This window comes from Grus americana, chromosome 5 (assembly GCF_028858705.1).
Source record: "Grus americana isolate bGruAme1 chromosome 5, bGruAme1.mat, whole genome shotgun sequence".
Taxonomy (NCBI): domain Eukaryota; kingdom Metazoa; phylum Chordata; class Aves; order Gruiformes; family Gruidae; genus Grus; species Grus americana.
Genome location: NC_072856.1, coordinates 54,956,324 through 54,975,597, shown reverse-complemented (window position 1 = coordinate 54,975,597; position 19,274 = coordinate 54,956,324). Strand labels below are relative to the sequence as shown.

Below are 19,274 nucleotides of genomic sequence, written 5' to 3'. Positions count from 1 at the left end.
AAATACACACACATACCTTTGGATTGCTACTCACTTGTACGTGCACATACGTCCTACATGCACAATTTTGTGGTGGTATCTCACACCTACAGATGGTATTTTAAAGTAATCAGTCTGGCCAAAAGCAGTCTAAGATTGAGAATAAACTTCAACAACTGGAACGCAAAAAGCAACCTAAAACATTAGGTAAGTGAACTGCATCAAAAGCCAAAACACTGTTTAATTAAGCCCTTAGTACAAGTCCTACAAAAACAGTCGCAACAAGTCCCTGGCAGAAGCGTAACACTCCCGGCTACAGGAGACCATAGCACGTGCATGGCAGTGCAGTTGCCAACACAACTGAGGAGATGGCTGGGTTCTTCAGTCCAAAGCTTACATACTTAGGTAAATAATGAACTCACTGATCTAGATGATAATCCTTTTACCCATGCTGAGGTTTTATTTATGACTTCACTGAAGGCAAATTAAGTAAAATATCATGATGTCATTTTTTTCATGGCATTAATGCGTGTATGATAAAAAGATTAAATGATGAAGGAGATAAAAAATGGAGAGGTCCCAAAGGTTCTCACCGAGGAGCCACTGGTTCTAATACAGGTGCAACTCAGATAAAATGGAGGTTTGGGATATCCCTGCAGCATTTAGTCCAGCCTTTGAACTCAGATGAACTGCCTAATAACAAGGGAGACCTCTTAAAGAAAGGTAACAGGCAAAGGAAATTTGATCCTAAAATATGCTGGAGGTTGTTGCTTCCTCAGGGGAAAGAGGGCTCTCCCTCACCCCAGCTGCCTGACAGCTATCCACCTACCTGCAGAGGGGCTTACTCCAGCCACGCTGAAGTCTTCAAAATTGCAGCTCAAGCCTTTGTCAAGCTGAGCATCATTTGTCAAAAATCCAACACAGGAATATTAATAGGCAGCATGGGAGTCTTTCAGTAACAACAGTGCAAATATCTAGTACTTGTAAAAATGCAAGCATCCCTTTCATCTTTAATCACCTGTATTTTGAAATGCTGGATTGAAGATCTGCATTTCAAAAGTATCTCCAAGAGACTTATACATCCTACACCACCATTCTGTGTCTTGCATAAATAAATCCATAACACAACAAGGTACCGACAGCTCAGGAAGAAAAGTCACAAACAAAAATGCTTACAACACATGCCCCAAGAAACAGTTAAAGCCATCAGCAGAAAAACACAAAGAGAGGTTCACGCCATCTGGTTTGCACACTCAGAAGCAGTCTCCTTAAAAACATTCCAAAACTCACCATGCAGTCAAAAGGAGGCAAATTTAGGAATTTAAACCAGACATCAAGATCTCCCTTGGGAAGACACCTATTGCTTTGTGTTGGCAATATAGAGGAATGTAAGTATTTATTCTTGAGGGAGTGCACACATTGTTCATTTGCAACTTTATACGAGAAACTTTTACCTTGCAGGTGCTGATAGAAACTTATTTCCTACTATCATTACATTTAAGGTTTTAGAGTTACAGAAAAAAAGTAGGTGACACACATACATCTAAAATTATCTACATAGACCCATCTTAAAGGTACCTAAACCATTAAACTAGTATTTTAAGAAATGCCAGAGAAGGTAAAGATTTTTTAAAAGAAATTATCATTTTTTAAAGCAATTCTGCATTTTGTCATTTTGAAAAATGCCCTGCAAATCATGAGTCCTTTTGTAATATGAATTGTATATAATTGTATAGAATTGTAATATGAATTGAAATATGATTGTACACTGAAAGCATAGTCAAAGGGACAAAAGCAAATAGATGACCGTAATAAATAGATGACCATGTTCACCCAAGTTAAAATGAGGTCAAGTTAGAAAGTTTAAAACATTCCAAATAAACCAATGTTTTCTACATATTTGTTGGTAGGCCTGAACTCAAGACAACCTTTTATGCAAAGTTTCTCCAAGACCTGAGTAAGATCTTTGCGCTCCATAAAAGCATGGATGTTGCTCTGATTGCTTTCCTCCTAGCACATTCAATACCTGATCCAGTTCTCCCTTGAAAATAAATTGGAAACCATGCCATAATATCATAATACACTTCCAGACTGGAGAGACTGTACAAAATCAATCTCTGCATTACTTCCTTAAAGAAGAACATAATTCCTTTCATCTGCGGTTTACTGTTACTTGAAGTTCTTCTAAATTATGGAAAGACATTATTTATTTATTGGCAAGTACATAGAATTAATTACAGAATAAAAACACATTTAATCCATCCTGTTGCTCAAACAGCATCATGGAAATGTAACTGATAAAATGCAGTACATTGATGCAAGAAGAGTGCCCAGTTTAGAGATTCACCACCAGCTACACAAGAATAAGCTCCAGCTCAGCTCAGGAACAAGTAACTTAGAGAAGTGGGAAATTTTAAAATACTAAAAAAATCTTCCAGGCTTGGCTTGTGTGGAAAACTTGCAAATCTCTCTTGAACCTTTTATTTCCAGATTGCTGGTATGAATTCAAGTTAAGTCAGCGAAACAAACAAACCAACCAAATTTAAGAGATGAGTACGACATGGTTTCAGGTCAATTCCAAACCACAACCCATTACAGTACAATCTAGATGGCCTGTAGAAGCCAGTGGAAAAGCTCTACTGGCTTCAAAGCAGAAACAATAGTGACTGTAGGCAACCACCCAATTGGAAGAGAATAGTTTGAGACATACTGGGCACAAAGGGCAAGAAGGCTGGTGTTCATGAAGAAACTCTTATTTGCATCCTTGCTATTGCCTGAGTCAGTACCTTCAAAAATTTACATTTCTCTGTGCTTCTTTCATCACTTTTTTTTTTTTTTTCTTGTTCTTACTTCTTGATAAAAGTACAGGGGGTTTTGGCAGAATGGTTGAGTTTCACTGCAGTTTCACTTGGTTTTAGTTTACACCAAGCCTGTCACAGTGAGGTCCTTGTCTTGCCTAGGCACTTCGACTACAGTGTAATTAATTTACAACTATAACTAGTAATTGGAACTATCAGTGGCTCTTTATACCAGGAGACAATGCAGTGTAAGCAACCAACTGCTGTCAGATGTCCTCTATCCATGCATGGCATATCCATGTCTGCTATATGCATGAGAAATTCAAACCAGTGAATTCACTGAACCCAACTCTCCTCTTTGCAATAGTTTTATACTGACATTTACTGCAATAATATAAGTTTGGGGGAATTATAAGCAAAAAATCACACCTGACATTTTTCACCTGATTTATATTAGGAAACACAGCCATTCAGAACAACGTGAAACCATAAAGGATTCTCCTTGTGAAAACATTGAAGACATTCAGGAAGGTAGAGTTCCATTATCCTGAAGTGAATATCTGGACAAACCTGTTTGACCCAGCCTGTGATAGAAAACACACTTACATGAAACACACATACGACAACAAAAAGCAGCAAGTCAAACTCCTCAGAAGGACCACAAGAAATGTGACTGCAATCCCTAAGAAGAAGGACTGGGTCCCTGTAAATAAAAGAGCAAATGCAGCACGGTTAAACTTTAATTATATTTGGCTCCCTCAGAACAGATGCTCACAGACAGATTTCTGTTTCACCCACTAATGACTGTCATACACAATCACGTCACTGATTTCAGAGGGCTGCAGGGTTTACACGCTTGCAGGCAAAACTGACAAGACACAACTAAAGAATATTCACAAAATCCAACACCCTGCTTCGTCCAACAGGGATATTCAGATACTGTGATGGAGATAAGAGAACCAGACTGTGCCACGCCATTTCAGGAAGAGGAATAATTGTCGGACTGTGCTGGTGCCTGTTATAGCTTCTGCATGTAAAAGCAATGGCCCTCCTGACTGTGGCTTGGGAAGCCACGGTGTGCTCCTCCTCTTCACTATCATCACATACTGCTGAAAGGATAACAGGAGGTAGTGGTACGAGAAGACAGACACAGATAGCCAGGGGGACAGAAGGACAAGGTACATCACAAATATGTGCACGGGAAGGCAATCTGTTGGGAAGTCATATACGCCCTGTGTACTTCACATTGGCCCAGAGTAAACCCCCTCCCAAGAAATTTAAGAGTCTTTCTCCTTACTTCAGATATGAGCCCCATAAGATTTTATAATGGGCTTCCATCAGCTTCAACCTTCTGCTGCAAGATCTACAAAGAATGAGATGGGAAATAAATACTAATCCCTTAGTCTGAGGCTGTGTTTCTCAAGCTTGGGTCTTCCCAGCTCAGATGAGAACACATCAAAATGGAGCTTGAGTCTGGAGTTATGCAGCACTGCTGTCACAAACCTCGTTTCATCTAATTTTATCAAGAGCATCTTCTTTTTCTTACAGCTTAAGTAAGGAAGAGGAAACAGAGAAGAAAACGTTCTGCCCCTCACTCTCACTTCCGTGGGCAGACAGAGCCTCAGTGTGAAAAAAAGGGACTAACACACCGACTATAACGGTCACCACCAATGTGAAACGTTGTTCAAATTCCAAGTAGGGATCCCAGGCTCTGTATTCCAGATCTGCCCACAGCAGCATTTTCCTTCCCACAAGGCACTAAATTACCCCCAGCACCGATAGGACAAAACCAGTGCCACCATCTCCAAGGTGAAAGCAGGGCCTGGAGCTCGCATGCCAGCCCCAGAGATAAGAAAGTTGTTCACTGGCCTGCCCAAGCCATAGCAGAAGAGTTAAGCTTCCCCTTGTCTCCTTCAACTAGGACCCATTTCCCTCTAATGTCCTGCTGTGCAGGCACCACTTGTGTTCCCACAGAGGGAAAGTGCTCGCTCTTTGAGAAGCTGCAGAAAAGCTGAAGTTCTGCTTTGAAAATACCACCAGTACATTTTGCCCATAGATAGCCACATGCCCTGTAAATGTGACCAATATCCATCCATTCCGTTTCAAGCTCCTTACAGTTGTACCATTAAAAAAAAAAGAAAAAGAAGAAACATTAACCATTCATCCAAGTCTTGCTGACCTGATGAAGAAAAACTAAAAAAGAGAAAAATCATTTCTAGAAAGCATTAGAGTGCATGACACATTACTGAGGAACCAGTGACCACTGGGTCACGTCTGCCTTCAGAATGAACTGGCACCTTTCAATGAAAAGTACAGTACATCTTGTGCCAAGAAAATTGTTATCTATTACTTGGAACCAAGCCATGGCTGCCAATTGTTCTTGGCCTATGAAGGCTCCAAACGAGATGGGATTTTAGCAAGAATCTGCTCACATGCAGAAAACACCAGCAAAACCAGCCCATCAGGATTTGTTTCACAAGAGCTGTGTTACAAATCTGATTATTTACACATTGAAGCAGGAGAAAAAAGAAAAGTGGAACTAATTTTCTCTGCAGACCTTAATCCTTCCCTCTGGTTCATATGTTAAGTTCCTTCTTGCATTATCTTGTCTGCTTTGAATGTAAGCTCTTCAGGGTTTTCTGCACTTGTTCTGTGTCCCTCACAAGATCAGCTGATCAGCTCTGAAAATCCTCCAGATCAAGGATTACTAGTGTGCAGCTCACCTCTAAATCCAAAGCTGCCTTGATCCATAACAAACTAATGATATTCTGATGTTCATTTTTAATTGTTCTTGTCTATAGTTTATATTTCAGCAGTCCTAATGAACCAGTGGCTTCATAACACTGAACAAGCTCAAAATCTAGCAAGCTGTTCTCCTACTTCTGTCAGAAGAACAACTCCCATAGGTTTTTTCTTCAGGTCAGCCAAAGGCTGATGTTGAACACTTTTCACCAAGAAGCTAAAATACAAGGGCATGCTCATTCTTCTCTTCAGAAAACACCATGTATGGGCTACAGCAGGGGAAAGGTCCTTATTACAAAAGGTAATTATCTCATGCAATTCTTCGCACTGTTGTCTTCTTATGGGGTTAAGCTAGAGGTGAAAGAAAATGGCCATTCCCTAAAAAGACTTGTGCCAGAACAAATAGCCTTATGATTAAGCAGTGAAGACTGGCAGACATAGCTAATATCCCCCAAGCTATTCAGGTTGGGTGTGGTTAAAAAAAATCAAACTGAGGAACCATAGCAAAGATTATTTGCACTTCAGTTGCATTTCATTTTGTATCCTTTCTTCCATCTCACTCTCATCTCTCCTTCCCTACTCCCTTTACAGTTCTGGTTTCCCTTATTTTTTTCATCCGGCTCTACTTCCCCTCTTATGGCTCCAATTCCTCTACTTAATACCTGTTCTCTTACCTTTGATCCATCTCAATTACTTAAACCATGAGTGATTTTGGTCAAAGCCTGCCTGGCGTTCTGGGGCTGAAAAGTGCACAGCTGATCCTTGTTGATCTCTAGTTATGACAGTAGAAAAAGCAAGATAAAGCAGCATCGGCATCTGCCAACTGTACTTGGGCATCTAGAGGCAGAACAAGATGAACCCAGTATGTGTTGACAGCCTTAAAATATTATCTCATACATATTATTTTCATTTTAGGCCTTCATTAAAGACTGTAATTTAGATGATGACATGTTTCTTTCCTTTGCAGAAATGCAAACGAGATATTTTGCGCATGAAAAGTTTGACATTGGTGGAGTGAATTATAGGGATATTGATGTACTCTACTTTCTCAAAAGGTTACTGTGATCTTTTGTTGATTAAGAGGCATGATGTTACTAAGATAAATGCTTCCATTGTTATTAACAACATATCTCAGTGAAAAATCAAATATTTTTACACAAACTGCTGAATGAGATAAGGAAAGGATACTTACCATGTCAGAGCAGAAGGTCTATGACCTTAATGATGCTGCATTTCCTCAGGGGTTGGTCCTGGGACCGGCACTGTTCAACATCTTTGTCGGCGACATGGACAGTGGGATCGAGTGCACCCTCAGCAAGTTTGCCAACGACACCAAGCTGTGTGGTGTGGTCGACACGCTGGAGGGAAGGGATGCCATCCAGAGGGACCTTGACAGGCTGGAGAGGTGGGCCCATGCGAACCGCATGAAGTTCAACAAGGCCAAGTGCAAGGTCCTGCACGTGGGTCAGCGCAATCCCAAGCACGACTATAGGCTGGGCGAGGAATGGATTGAAAGCAGCCCCTAGGAGAAGGACTTGGGGGTATTGATTGATGAGAAGCTCAACATGAGCCGGCAGTGTGCGCTTGCAGCCCAGAAAGCCAACCGTGTCCTGGGCTGCATCAAAAGAGGCGTGACCAGCAGGTCGAGGGAGGTGATCCTGCCCCTCTACTCCACTCTTGTGAGACCCCACCTGCAGTACTGCGTCCAGCTCTGGGGGCCCCAGTACAAGAGAGACATCGAGCTGCTGAAGCGAGTCCAGAGGAGGCCACGAAGCTGATTGGAGGGCTGGAGCACCTCTCCTATGAGGACAGGCTGAGAGAGTTGGGGTTGTCCAGCCTGGAGAAGAGAAGGCTCCAGGGAGATCTAATTGCGGCCTTCCAGTACCTGAAGGGGCCTACAGGAAAGGTGGTGAGGGACTGTTTATCAGGGAGTGTAGTGACAGGACAAGAGGTAATGGGTTTAAGCTGAAGGAGGGTCAATTTAGATTAGATGTTAGAAAGAAATTCTTTACTGTGAGGGTGGTGAGGCACTGGAACAGGTTGCCCAGAGAGGTTGTGGATGCCCCATCCCTGGAAGTGTTCAAGGCCAGGTTGGATGAGGCTTTGGGCAACGTGGTCTAGTGGAGGGTGTCCCTGTGCGCAGCAGGGGAGTTGGAACTAGATGATCTTTAAGGTCCCTTCCAACCCAAACCATTCTATGATTCTATAGTATAAATGTAAATGCTTGGCTTGTGCAACACCGATGGACTCGTCTTCACGGCTCAGAAATGAATAGCCATGAAAGGCACATTTAAGAAAGTTTCTTCCATGTGATACCCTTTACATCTGCTGGCCATCTTGTTCTGTCAAGTGAAAAAAGTATGAAGAAAAAGAAGCTACCAGCAAGACAAAATGTAATTTTAATAAAAAAATGAACTGTTATTTTGTATCATGATTTCACATTAATTAAATCTGCCTCTTTTTGGCATAAAGATACTGAAAGTGAAAAGAAATTAATATAAACCAGACCAATTCTAACCGAACCCAAACTACTCCAAGCATATCTGACATATAACATAGAAATGCTGACTTCAGTTCAAGGCAATAGCCACCTCTTTTCAGACACCCTCATTTGTTTCCCACATATGAGCTTTTTCTACCTTCTCCAAAGACACGGAGCCAGCACAGACATGCATTTCCTGTCCTCAGGACTGATAAATTTGTTGAAAACATGCCAGTCAACCTCAGCTTTCACCTAGCCACTGCAAACTCCTACTGGTTAACTTGAACTTGTTGCTCAGAGGACTTGATTTAAAAGATGGGGTGGAGCGAGGAGGTACAGAAAAGCTACGAACAATTATCATTTGATCAGAGAAGACCTGGAAAAGGGAAAAAAAATCTTTATCCCACCTTGGCATACATGTATGAAGACAACTGTAATTTCAGTGACACGGTGAAAAATGTAAACAAAGACCAACAACCTGAAATGGAGCCTTTGTAATGAACATAAAAGCTGGATCTAAATGCATGCTTTTGAAATCCCAATCCAAAACCAGATGTATACACAATAGTGTGAGATGGTTTTTATCTCAATTACAAAACATGCCGTACTGATAGAAGAGGAGGGGGATACCAGCAGACAGTTGAGAACGCACGCAAACAGGCTGCCCTTTCCCACTCGCAGGGCTGGCTTGGGTACCCAGGAGAACTGACTGGCAGTTGAATTAAGAAGCATTTGAACTCTGACTGCTTTGGTGAAAGAAAATTTGCACAAAGAAGGATATCCACAAAGCAATTACTCTTTACTGCCAGCTTCACTGACTTGAGAGCTCCTTCGCATTGCTGCTGAGGTGAGAGCACTGAAACTGAAGGACTAACAGGATTTACCAGCACTGTTAGCAGCTTTCAGAGTTGTTTTCTGGTTATCCCAGAAACCAATTAATCTCTATTTTTTATTGATTGTTCTTTATTTGTTTGGTTTTATTCCTAATTTGAAGGACATTGAAGAAGGCTGGCCAAAAGAAGATGCACTCGGGATGGTTACGCTCCTGTGTAACCCAATTCATTGTTCAGAAGAAAAGGGTGCAGCGACCTGACACGCAGTACCTGGACGATGAACAGCCTATGACTATGGACCGCGTTTTGGGAAGATCACTGGCAGGTTAACAGCCTTCAGACATATATGGGAATACAGGTACACTGTTCTTCTCCACAGATGTGGAGAAAAAGATAAAATTCCTTGAAAACCTTGTTCAGTGGGTTGAATATTCCAATACCTGTGATTTGAAAATGTTTCATTATTCTGACTCTAGAGACTAATAATTCTAGTTAAATATAAGGATGCCACAGGAACTATAAAGATAAATAAAAAGGTCTTGATCAAAACCCAAGAATAAAGGTATGGGAGAAGGGCAAAGATGACAATGAGACAGAATTACAGCTAGAAGACAATGGGCACCAGCAGACCAGTCATTGCCCAATATTTTGCCAATTTTAAAAAAGGATGGTTTTCAGAAGGTATTCCAGGAAAAAAACAATAAAGCAGCTTTGCTGTATGTGAGAAACTACATGCAAGGTTGAGGGGATATATGAGAAAAGGCACCCCTGAAATCTAAAAAGTAGATAATGGAAGAGGTCATTGTAGGCCAGCTGGAATTAGGAAGTGAGATTTTGAAAGGAAACACAAAATGATGGATGAGATGGTTGGCACAAGGCTTTATTTGTGATATAAATGGTCCTCATTTGAAAGTAGGAAACTGAGACAGACAAGGGAAAGGCCAGAGACTAAGAAAAAAAAACCCCACAATAGTTTGTTTCTTTGGTTAATCATTTCAGGTTTCCAAATTTTCATAGCACTCCCAGTTTGCTCTGCATCCAGTGTGAGAGCAGAGTACTCATCAGTCACTTGTTATTTTCTCAGCTTGTATTTTTTCTTGCATAGGTCCGTATAAGGCTAATTTGCCTTTTACTGCCGTTGCTGAGCAGTTTGTGGGCACTCTGCTCACATTTGCATCTGCTTGTGATTCCTGTGTATTTTTTTCCAATTCTACTACATGTCTCAGGCACACGACAATTTTAAGACGTGCATTGTTTTCCACTGGACATACATACATCACGCAGGTGTGTGCTTATTCCTACCAATGCTTTACGGCTACCCTCAGCATCGAGAGCTCGATACACACACACAGAGATGTGGACTTGAGGAGTCCTTTGAAGAACATATGGGAGTGATTGTATGGCGAGCATCTTTTCACCTGGGCTTTCCTTTTTCTCTGCAGATAAAAGCCCTTCTTTCGCTCTGGCAGATGAGGGCAGCTGTGCTGGTGGGCAGCAGCAGATGGAGAGAAGAGCAGTGCCACCCTCCACCCACTCCTCCTTCCCCACATGCTCCGCAGCGCTCAAGGGCCGCCGCTCCGCCCGAGACATGCAAACAGGGAGCCGTCTGCTCCTGCGTACTGGCAATACAGCCAGGGCTAACCCTGTCCTCAAGTGGCAATAAGGTCCGGTGGCATCCTGTCGCTGCGGGGCTTTCCCGGGTGGGAAGGAAAGCGTGCGCGGGCTCCCACTGGTAGGCATCAGGTTTACATGATGTGAATGCACATATGCCCTTACCGCTGTTTTGCCTCATTCCTTTTAACAGCAATTGTTCCCATCGACCTGTCTCTTCGCAAATTTGTCACAGTTTCCAAAGAACAGATTTGGAGGCTATCTAGTCGCTTCTGTGAAATAGATAAAAAAAATAAAAGCAATCCAATTCTGGAGGAGTCAGGGTTTTGCTGATGGTTACCACAACATAAATACAGTACTGGGTTTGGCCAGCACAGCCCACAGTTGAATTTGGACCTGCAAAAATAAATGTAGCCCAGATTGTGTATGAAATAAATACCCCTACAGCAAAAATGGTAGCGGATTTGAAAGATGAATGGAAGCTGCGCTGCTTGAAGCATTGGTTCCAGCAATCACCAGACTCAGAAAAGCAAGCCTGCTTTATGATTATTTAGAAAAACAGGAGGAAAAATATAAGTGGGAAGAAAAAAAGCCCAAACATGCAGACTGCTGTGTTTTGGAAGCTACAATCTGGTGCCTCCAGGGAAATGCACAGCTCTGCTACTGAGGAACCAGTGGCAACTACATCAGGAGGTACCATGTCCACGTACAGGATCCTACGTAGGACAATGCTTTTAAGTTACTGAATAAATACATCCCTTAGCGGTTCTAAGAGACAAGTGCCCAATTTATTTGGTACTAGTTGAGAAGGTGGGCAGGAAAGGAACAGTACCATCACACAGACCCATGGCAAAGGAGGGTCAAAAGGTGGCAGAGATACTTGAGCACTGCCGTGTGCTGTTATCACTCAGGAACTGGGTGAAAAGCTGTATCAGCACGTTAAGGAAAAGTGGCAGCAGCCCGGATGAAGCCTCCCGAAATGAGAGGAAGCAAAGGAGTGTAAGATGTCTCACTGCAGCTCTAAGGTCACATCCCGGAAAATGCCATCCATGTTGAGTTTATAAGTATGTGAAATCATGCTGTTTCCCACATACTTCAGAAACAGACCTATAGGTGACATCCTAAGGGACTGGTAAGTCCCAGTTAGGAACACTGACCGCAAGTCAACCCAATTACAAAACCCCTTTGTAGCAGCCACTGTACTGGAGTACATCTCTGAGAGCCAGCTGCTAAGGGGCAATTACCAATGATCAGACTGTGTAACCAAACTGCAATGCTCAAGGGATAATTGCTCTCATCTCCAAGCCAAAAACACAGATCCTGCCATGAGATGCTTGTTCTGTGTGGTCCCCTCCGTAGCTTTGAGGAGGAGGAGGAAAGCAGAGACAGAAGGAAAACCAGAGTGCAACATCCATGTCTCCAAATACTGAGTCTATGTGGGTTATTAGGGGCTCGACCTCCTGCTGTTTATCTGGGATTGTGACTTCAGCCCCCAAAACAGACCACAAATTTTCATTCTGTCAACTTTCCTGACTTACTGCTTTGTTTACAAATGGCCTACTGTCAGTCATTGTTTGACTGTAATAAAGATTTAGTGACTAAATACAACCACTTTCATGCCAACATTTCTGGGGATGCAATGCTGGAAGATATGAGCTTGAGTATTTGTTTCTTGGCTATCAAAGAGAAAATGTTTGTATTTTCTTTTTTTCCCCCCCTCAGTGTTTTCAAACAAAACAGGAAAGCAATCTCTAATTGTTATTTCTTCAAACATTTGCTCAACTATGAATTCACTCAGCCTTTTTTACAGTAAATATCACTTGCCTACATGCGAGGTAATTACTCATCGCTGCAGAGTGGGTAATAAAATCAGGGAATAAAATGGCAGCAGCAGACAAGAATCAGTATGTTCCTGCATTCGGAGAGCCAGATCCCATCTTGTTACAACTTCACTCAGAGGAGAAACATGTGCTTTCCCTGGATAAGGATGTGGCCTTTACCTTAACTCTTACATTAAATTAACAGAATCACAGGGAAACCCTCAGGTCAAGCGCTAGGTTGCAAACCGCACAGAAAGTGCTGACAGAGATATTTTACATGTGCCTTGGTATTTTTCAAGTGACTGATTTTAAAAATAAATTGCTAACCATGCAACTGCACAAATACCGTGTTTGTTTATCCTCACATCAGTGACCCAGAAGCTGTAAATAGGTGTGACAGCTGCAGCATCTCCTCTGTTGTCACCACTCTGCTCCTCCTGCCAGACAGGCGGTGAATGGGATGGCTACTAGGACTGACAAGAGCATAGCATGATCCTCAGGCAAAGAGTACACATGAACTGTATTACTCTTAAACCGATGCTGGGGTTTCTGTCAAAATCAGCACTCAGAGAGATGCTGCTTATTTTGGGGGAAGAGCACACCCCGTTCTGCCAGCTGGCCAAGCTTTACTGAAACGGTGCAGAGTCTGACAGTCCCACTTTTCCAAACTTCAGTATGATCACCTGCTAGATTCCTTTTAAAGGAAATGACATCATCCTTAAAAAAAAAAAAAAAATCTCAGAGCTTGATAGTCATGAATCCAGTACTGAAAGGCAAGGCTGTAAGCTTAAAGCTGTAACTTCATCGATATTCAGAAGAACTTGAGGGATGCTCTGAGCCACCTGACTGCACACATGCGGCATAAGAAGGATTTGCTGCTTTTCCTCTGCCACCCACAGCCAGTTCAAGCTTCCCCACTGAGGAAGTGCCAAATTGGGAATCAGTTCTCACTAAGACACTTATCTCTTCCTTGGCATCACGGGGAAGTCCTGCTGCCTCTCTGTATTCTTTATCTGCAGGTGAAACTTTACATTCTTCATAAGGAGTTTTGAAGTTTATGAGAATGAAGATCATGTTAGAAGTTGAACCAAGTAAGCAGTGAGTCACTGCTGTATGTAGCAGTTGGACGACAACCCTGAAGTACAGCAGTAGCCTGGAGCCACCCGTAGGCGACAGACACAGGTGCCACCCCAAGCATGCAAGCCCATGCCGGCCCAGCCCAGATGCGCACCAGCTTGCACTTAGGGTCCCTCTCCTCCCTGGTCATGCCACGATCCTGCAGGACAGTGTGCAGGCATCACAGATGATCACAGTGTTTAGGTGCAAGGTGTCAGTCATGTCTCACCAAAATTGACAGTGTATGCCTGACCACTGCTTATATTGTAGGGTTCCAGAGATCTCTAGAATATGTATGGCAATGCACCCATACCCTAAATGTTACATATTTCTGTTAAAAAAAAAAAAATCATGGGTGTGGTGGAATCCAGTTGAATTGCCCCCATTGCTTATGTGCTACACTAGGTATGGAATTTTTTTTTTTAATTAAAAAAGCTAATACTAAAAAAATATTGAATCTGTTTGTATCAATGAAATCATACTCTTGCTTAGGCAAGGCTAAACTTACATCATAAAACTATGTGATTAGTTTTCTAATGGCAAAGCTCAGGTGGCAAGACAAGACCAAATTTCATTTCAGAAGAGTCCCTCCTAATTCCATTTATTTTCCTCTAGAACGGAATTTAAGATTTTTAATAACTGTTGGGTTTCCATTTCCAAAGCCAACAGTTTTAGAAATAACGAACTGACTTCAGGAGCTGGCCAGCATTCTCTACATGATTCAAATAATGCCATGCTGCATGCTCAAGGAAGACATCAGAGTTTGGCCAAAACTACCTTTGCTAGCTGTCTCCCATTTCCCTTCGCTTCTTCAGCATTCCCCGTGGCATATGCTATATGCCCAAGGTCTTTAAGGAACAGCAAGGAGCTGCTATCGGGGCAAGCTAGACAGCATCTTACATCAGCATGTTGTCTTCTGCCTTCTCCATGCCCTTCTACTGTGCAGACCAGAGGTCGGGAGACAAATGTTTTAGAAGTAGGATTGTTTATTTAGTCATCCAAATGCTCATCTTTAAAGCACCGTTAAGGGTATTAAGTACACTAAAGCAATAAGCAAGAGATGCACCATGAGAACCACCCATGCTGAAAATTACAGCTGACTGGGTAAAGAAGGTAACTTGTGAAATTATAGAGCACATTTGTAAGAGAAGTCAGGAGGTGCATACTTCTTCTCACACTTCATAAGATTACAGGAGAAATGAGTTGCAAAACTACCTTGGAGAACAAGGGAGAGAGAGCACAGCAATTCAATTTCCTCTGCTTCTGTTTCATGTCCGTGAGAAATGCCAGAGAACGCACCAGGAGAATAAAACATCTGCCACCCTGACAACAAATCAGTGTAGGATTTCACCTCCTTGCCCATCTGCACAGTTTCACAGCATGCTCAATCAGATGGTTCAGAGACCAACACAAAATGAACCATTTCACAGACTGGATCCTATTACAGAACAACCATTTGCCATGCCTTAATGTTAATAACCACATATTCGATAAAGTTTTCCTTTAGTGGAAAGTGGGGGGGAAAGATATCCCAGGACGGACAAAGACAGAGGAGTGTTTGTGAATGCACTTTCAATATTTTTCTCCGAAGTGACTGCTGGGTTCAGCATCTAGAGAAGAGAATGCAGAACTTTTCAGATTGAGGTTATAAACTGCTCTGCTCCAGCTGGAGAGTGACCAAAACATGAAACAGTGCAGAAAGAGTGATATTTCCATTCCTGGGGGTTTAGATTCTACATCTATCACCACTCACTCTTTTTACTACACTTACACTTTCAGTGGCTATAGCTTTTTAGTCTGCTGACTTTCACGTCCTATCTCTGAACAGAAGAAATATTTACTTTGTCTCCCATCTTCCAGATCTAAGCTTAAATCCTTGTGGGATTTGGACTTGAGCTGGTGCAGCTATAGCATCTGAAATAATTTACAAAAGGTAAGGATGAAGGATATGAGAGACAGAGAAGGAAGATACCTAAAAAGGACAGCAGACCTGAGTTGTATGTCTGTATAAAATGTTTTCCTTCCAAGAGAAAAGATAGGAGAAAAATCCCTGAGAAGAGTCCAGAAAAAGTTACAAGGAGGGGAAGACAGAGAGAGGAAAGGAGCAATCTAATTTATTTCAAGTGGAGCTCATTTTTAAAGAAAAGCTATTATGATACCTCAAAATGCTTTGCCACTTATTGCAGATTAGCAAGGCACTTAATTATATACTTCATTTAAACCGAGGTGTAGTTCAGAGGAGTACTCGCATACTTTAAGCATACACTTAATTGGGGGGCTGAGAGAATTTAGGTGTGATCAGCTGCTCCAAGTCCTTGGGTTCAGCTGCACTTTCAGAAATCCTTTAAAGTTTTCCATTTTAACACTTTTGCTTCCTTGTCAGTTCAGTTGTTACTCTTTCTCTCAGAATATACACCTCAACGCCTCTACGCATCAGCCGAAGAGACACGTCTGTTCTTTCTCCTTCCACGCAGCGACTCTGTGGGGCTGGTAGCTTTTATCAGTCGCAGAATCCAGCACATCTCAAGGCTCAGCACATCTTCCCATGTTTTGCAAATGCTCATCCAGTTGATTTGGCAGAAAAAAAAGTCACAGTGGAAGCTGATGGAAGTTTGGGTTTGTTTTAGCCATGCATGGCTTGTTCCTCAACTGCTCCTCCTTTCCTAACATTTGAAAGGCTTACAAGCAAAATTACAATGAACAAAACCAGCTGAGGTTAAAAGCTTTTTTTTTAAAAAAAAAAAAAACAACCCAGAATTTCCAAACTGGAGATAATAGCTTTGCAAAACAGAACAAATTGACCCTGTATCGAACAGCCTACTGCAAAGTGGCATTGAGCTTTTCTGAAGCAACTGTAACATGAATGTTTTTTAATTAGCTGCTGCTTGGCAGGTTTTGGTTCTGGCGGCTACGAGGAGCGTGGAATTCAGCTTTCAGAATAGAAAGACTAAAGAGTCAACCTAAGAGTACATGTCATTTCAAACAGCCGGTGCTGTGAGACAAACCTGAAAGCATCGTGTGGGCGTGCGAGCCAGCGAGAGAAAGGGTGGGTAGCGACTGCCGCTAAGAGCATCAGTTCTGGCTGCCGTGCACATGCCACATGGTTGTATTTGCAAGGAGACATCTTCCACCCCGTGTTGCCTCTGCTCCCTGTAATCTTTCCAAAGCTGCAGAGAGTACATTCAGTAAGCGTTCAGTGCTCCTGGTCCTGGCGTCACAGCTGGCCATGGGTTTTTCTCCTATTCAGTGCTCAATGCAGGGACAGGTATTGTTCAGGGCAGCACCAGAGGGAACAGGAGAGCAGACCCTGGACACTCGGCACCTTCAAAATAGATGGCAAAGAGTTCACACACTTCATTCTGACCCTTTTTGTACCCAAGCGCTAACAACTTGCATATGCAATGTCAGGATCAAGTTTGCCAAAGGCTTCCACTGCATTTATCCTGCTGCTACTCCACGGAAATGGAGCAACTCCTGACGTATCCACTGGCATGAGAAGCAGATCAAGCCATCGATGGGTGACATGGCTATCATCAGTTTACAATCAGTTTTCAAGGACCTTCCTTTCACACCTGAGTATATATCCACTTAAAACAACAACAGTGAGCCATCACTCATTCAAAAGACACCTTTAAAAATCATCACCCCTGTGAACAGTGGAAGAGGTTAACGTTTAGGATACGACACTCCTCAAACCAAGCCACCTCCTGAAACAACAGACAGAGGACTCCAACAGACCTCACTGGCTTAGGCAGACAATGCAATCCATGACATAAAATACCTTCAAGGAAAGTAAGTCCCAGCAGACAGACGTAGCAAGCTGGTCACTGCTGAATTTACTTGGGTTGCTGTTCCAATTTTGTGCTTTCCACGTCACGGCAGTTTGTTTGAATGCTCTAATGTTTTCTTTGATCAATGATTTAATTTTGGTGGTGTACCAACAGTCACCAAAGCATCACGCTGCTTTACTAAATCCCATGCAACCTGCAACCCTTTGAATCATTTGGAATTTTGTGGCTTTCGCCTGGTATGGGAATAAGGTTAGGAAGGTGGTGAAACTAGCTTCCAAATGGCCAGCATCCATTCCATTTCCAACAAAACTTAAAACAGAACCTCATCCCCATGTTTGCAGCTCATCAATGACTTGAAAAATTCAGCCTAGATTAGTCGAAAACAAGTTTTAAAAAAATAAATAAATCTATAACCAGTCTAGATTTTCTAGCCTATGGATTCTGAGGGCCCAATACCATTGGGCTACCCAGTTGCTACCCAGAAACTCAGTTCTCATCAAGTCTGCCAAGAGCATTACTGCTCAGTATATGACAGGGTTGGGCTCTTACTGCTAAAGAAACACCAGGCACCTGAACAGGTAACATGTTTAGCATGAAAGTAGTGCTGCTTCAGTCTTCATTCCTCTTACCTGCCATCTGTAGCTATTTTCTGTGTACAATAGGAACCCAGGTGTTGTTGCCATCAACTGTGTTGTGAAAGGTTCCTGCTTCATCTTTCTAATGCACGTGAATGTGTCCATTTGCAGTCACCTTACAAACCTCCTTTCCACATTCAACCAAGATGGAAATAATGTGAGATCTGCTTGCTTTGTGAACTCTTTAGCCTGTATCTGCTGAAAATCATGTACTTGATTAAAAAAAATTAAAAAAAAATCACATCACAGAATTAGTCTCACAGTTAATCGGCACATGAAACACAAAGAAATTATTTCCAATATCTTCTAACCCTCCCTGTGCACATAACTAGACTGCACAAATACATGCATCACATAAACCACATTCTACTCTTCCTTCCCTATCACTCCCCTCCTACCACATCCTCCTCTTCTAACATTCAGCTGCTCCTATGAGAAATTGGTCATGCTATTAACTGATGGAAATACAGTCACTCCAAAACACATAGTCTCAGCCTTCCCTGGATTAATGATGACCAATAGCAGGTTTCCTCTTGCTCCTCCAGGAGGTCTTCCTATGAATTAGGAAAGCAAAGCATTCTCACCCCATCTGTGCCAGGCTTTGAAATATTTCATTTTAAGCAAGTGGACAGTACTGCTGATGTGACTGGAACAATATACACATGCTCCAAATGCAGTAAGTGCTTAAGTGTTTTGCTGGATTGGAATCACTGCTTTTAGCATCTTTGACAGCAATTATCAGCACAATCCTGGAACAACAGCCTCCTCCAAAGTGCAGTATCAACACTTTACAATACTAGTATGCCCAAATCTCTGCAGAATGTTCAAAAGCTTTGCTGCGTAGAAGTTTCTGTTATACAAGAGTTGGGAATGCAGACTGCACTGTTACTGCAGCAATAACAAAGGCCCAGAGATTCCTCATGTCCCCCCACCAATAAAAATCTAACGCAGTTGCACCAAGCAGCTAGCAGAAAGACTTCTCCAGAAAATGATTCTCACTTCAACTGCTAGCAATATCCTGGATGAGGACACCACTGTTTTCTGCACACAGAGCAGGATTTCTGCAACATCTGGATTACGCAGCTGGTCCCTCTGGCTGTGCCACACCACAGTGAGGCATCAGGACTTAAGCTTGTACTTTGAGCATCTGAGACATCCTCAGTTAAACTCAGGCCTGCTCTTTCAGCTTCTTGATGCTTTGATCCTCTTTATTATAGGTCAAGACGTTCTGAAGGAATCAAAGGATGCCAGAGAAAATTACTTTAACCTTCAGAAGAAAGCAGAGCTGGTAGAGTAACGGTCAGTGCCCTATTCTGCTGTACATAAGTGAGCACTGAACTGGTCACGTAAGAGAATGCCTACATCCTCCTAGCCAACATTATTAATGTTTGATGCGATGGATCAGAGAGGTTTTGTCTTTGGTCTTAGATTATAATCGAGGCAGCTTTTGACAAGGAGAGGTTCATG

General features: G+C 42.4%; 1 protein-coding gene across 2 annotated transcripts in view; it reads right to left on the bottom strand.

Moving 5' to 3' along the window:
- The window catches only part of C5H14orf132 (chromosome 5 C14orf132 homolog), a 44,138-nt gene that overhangs the window by 18,881 nt on the left and 5,983 nt on the right, over positions 1–19,274 (bottom strand). The window contains exons 1-2 of one of the 2 annotated variants that reach the window (XM_054828069.1): positions 6,712–6,803; positions 3,384–3,480 (exon numbers count right to left, since the gene is read on the bottom strand). The exons of the other annotated variant lie outside the window; for it this stretch is intronic. The gene's annotated coding sequence lies outside the window, so the exon portion shown is untranslated. Of the gene's footprint in view, positions 1–3,383; positions 3,481–6,711; positions 6,804–19,274 lie in introns of those variants that run through there. 2 annotated transcript variants of the gene reach the window in all.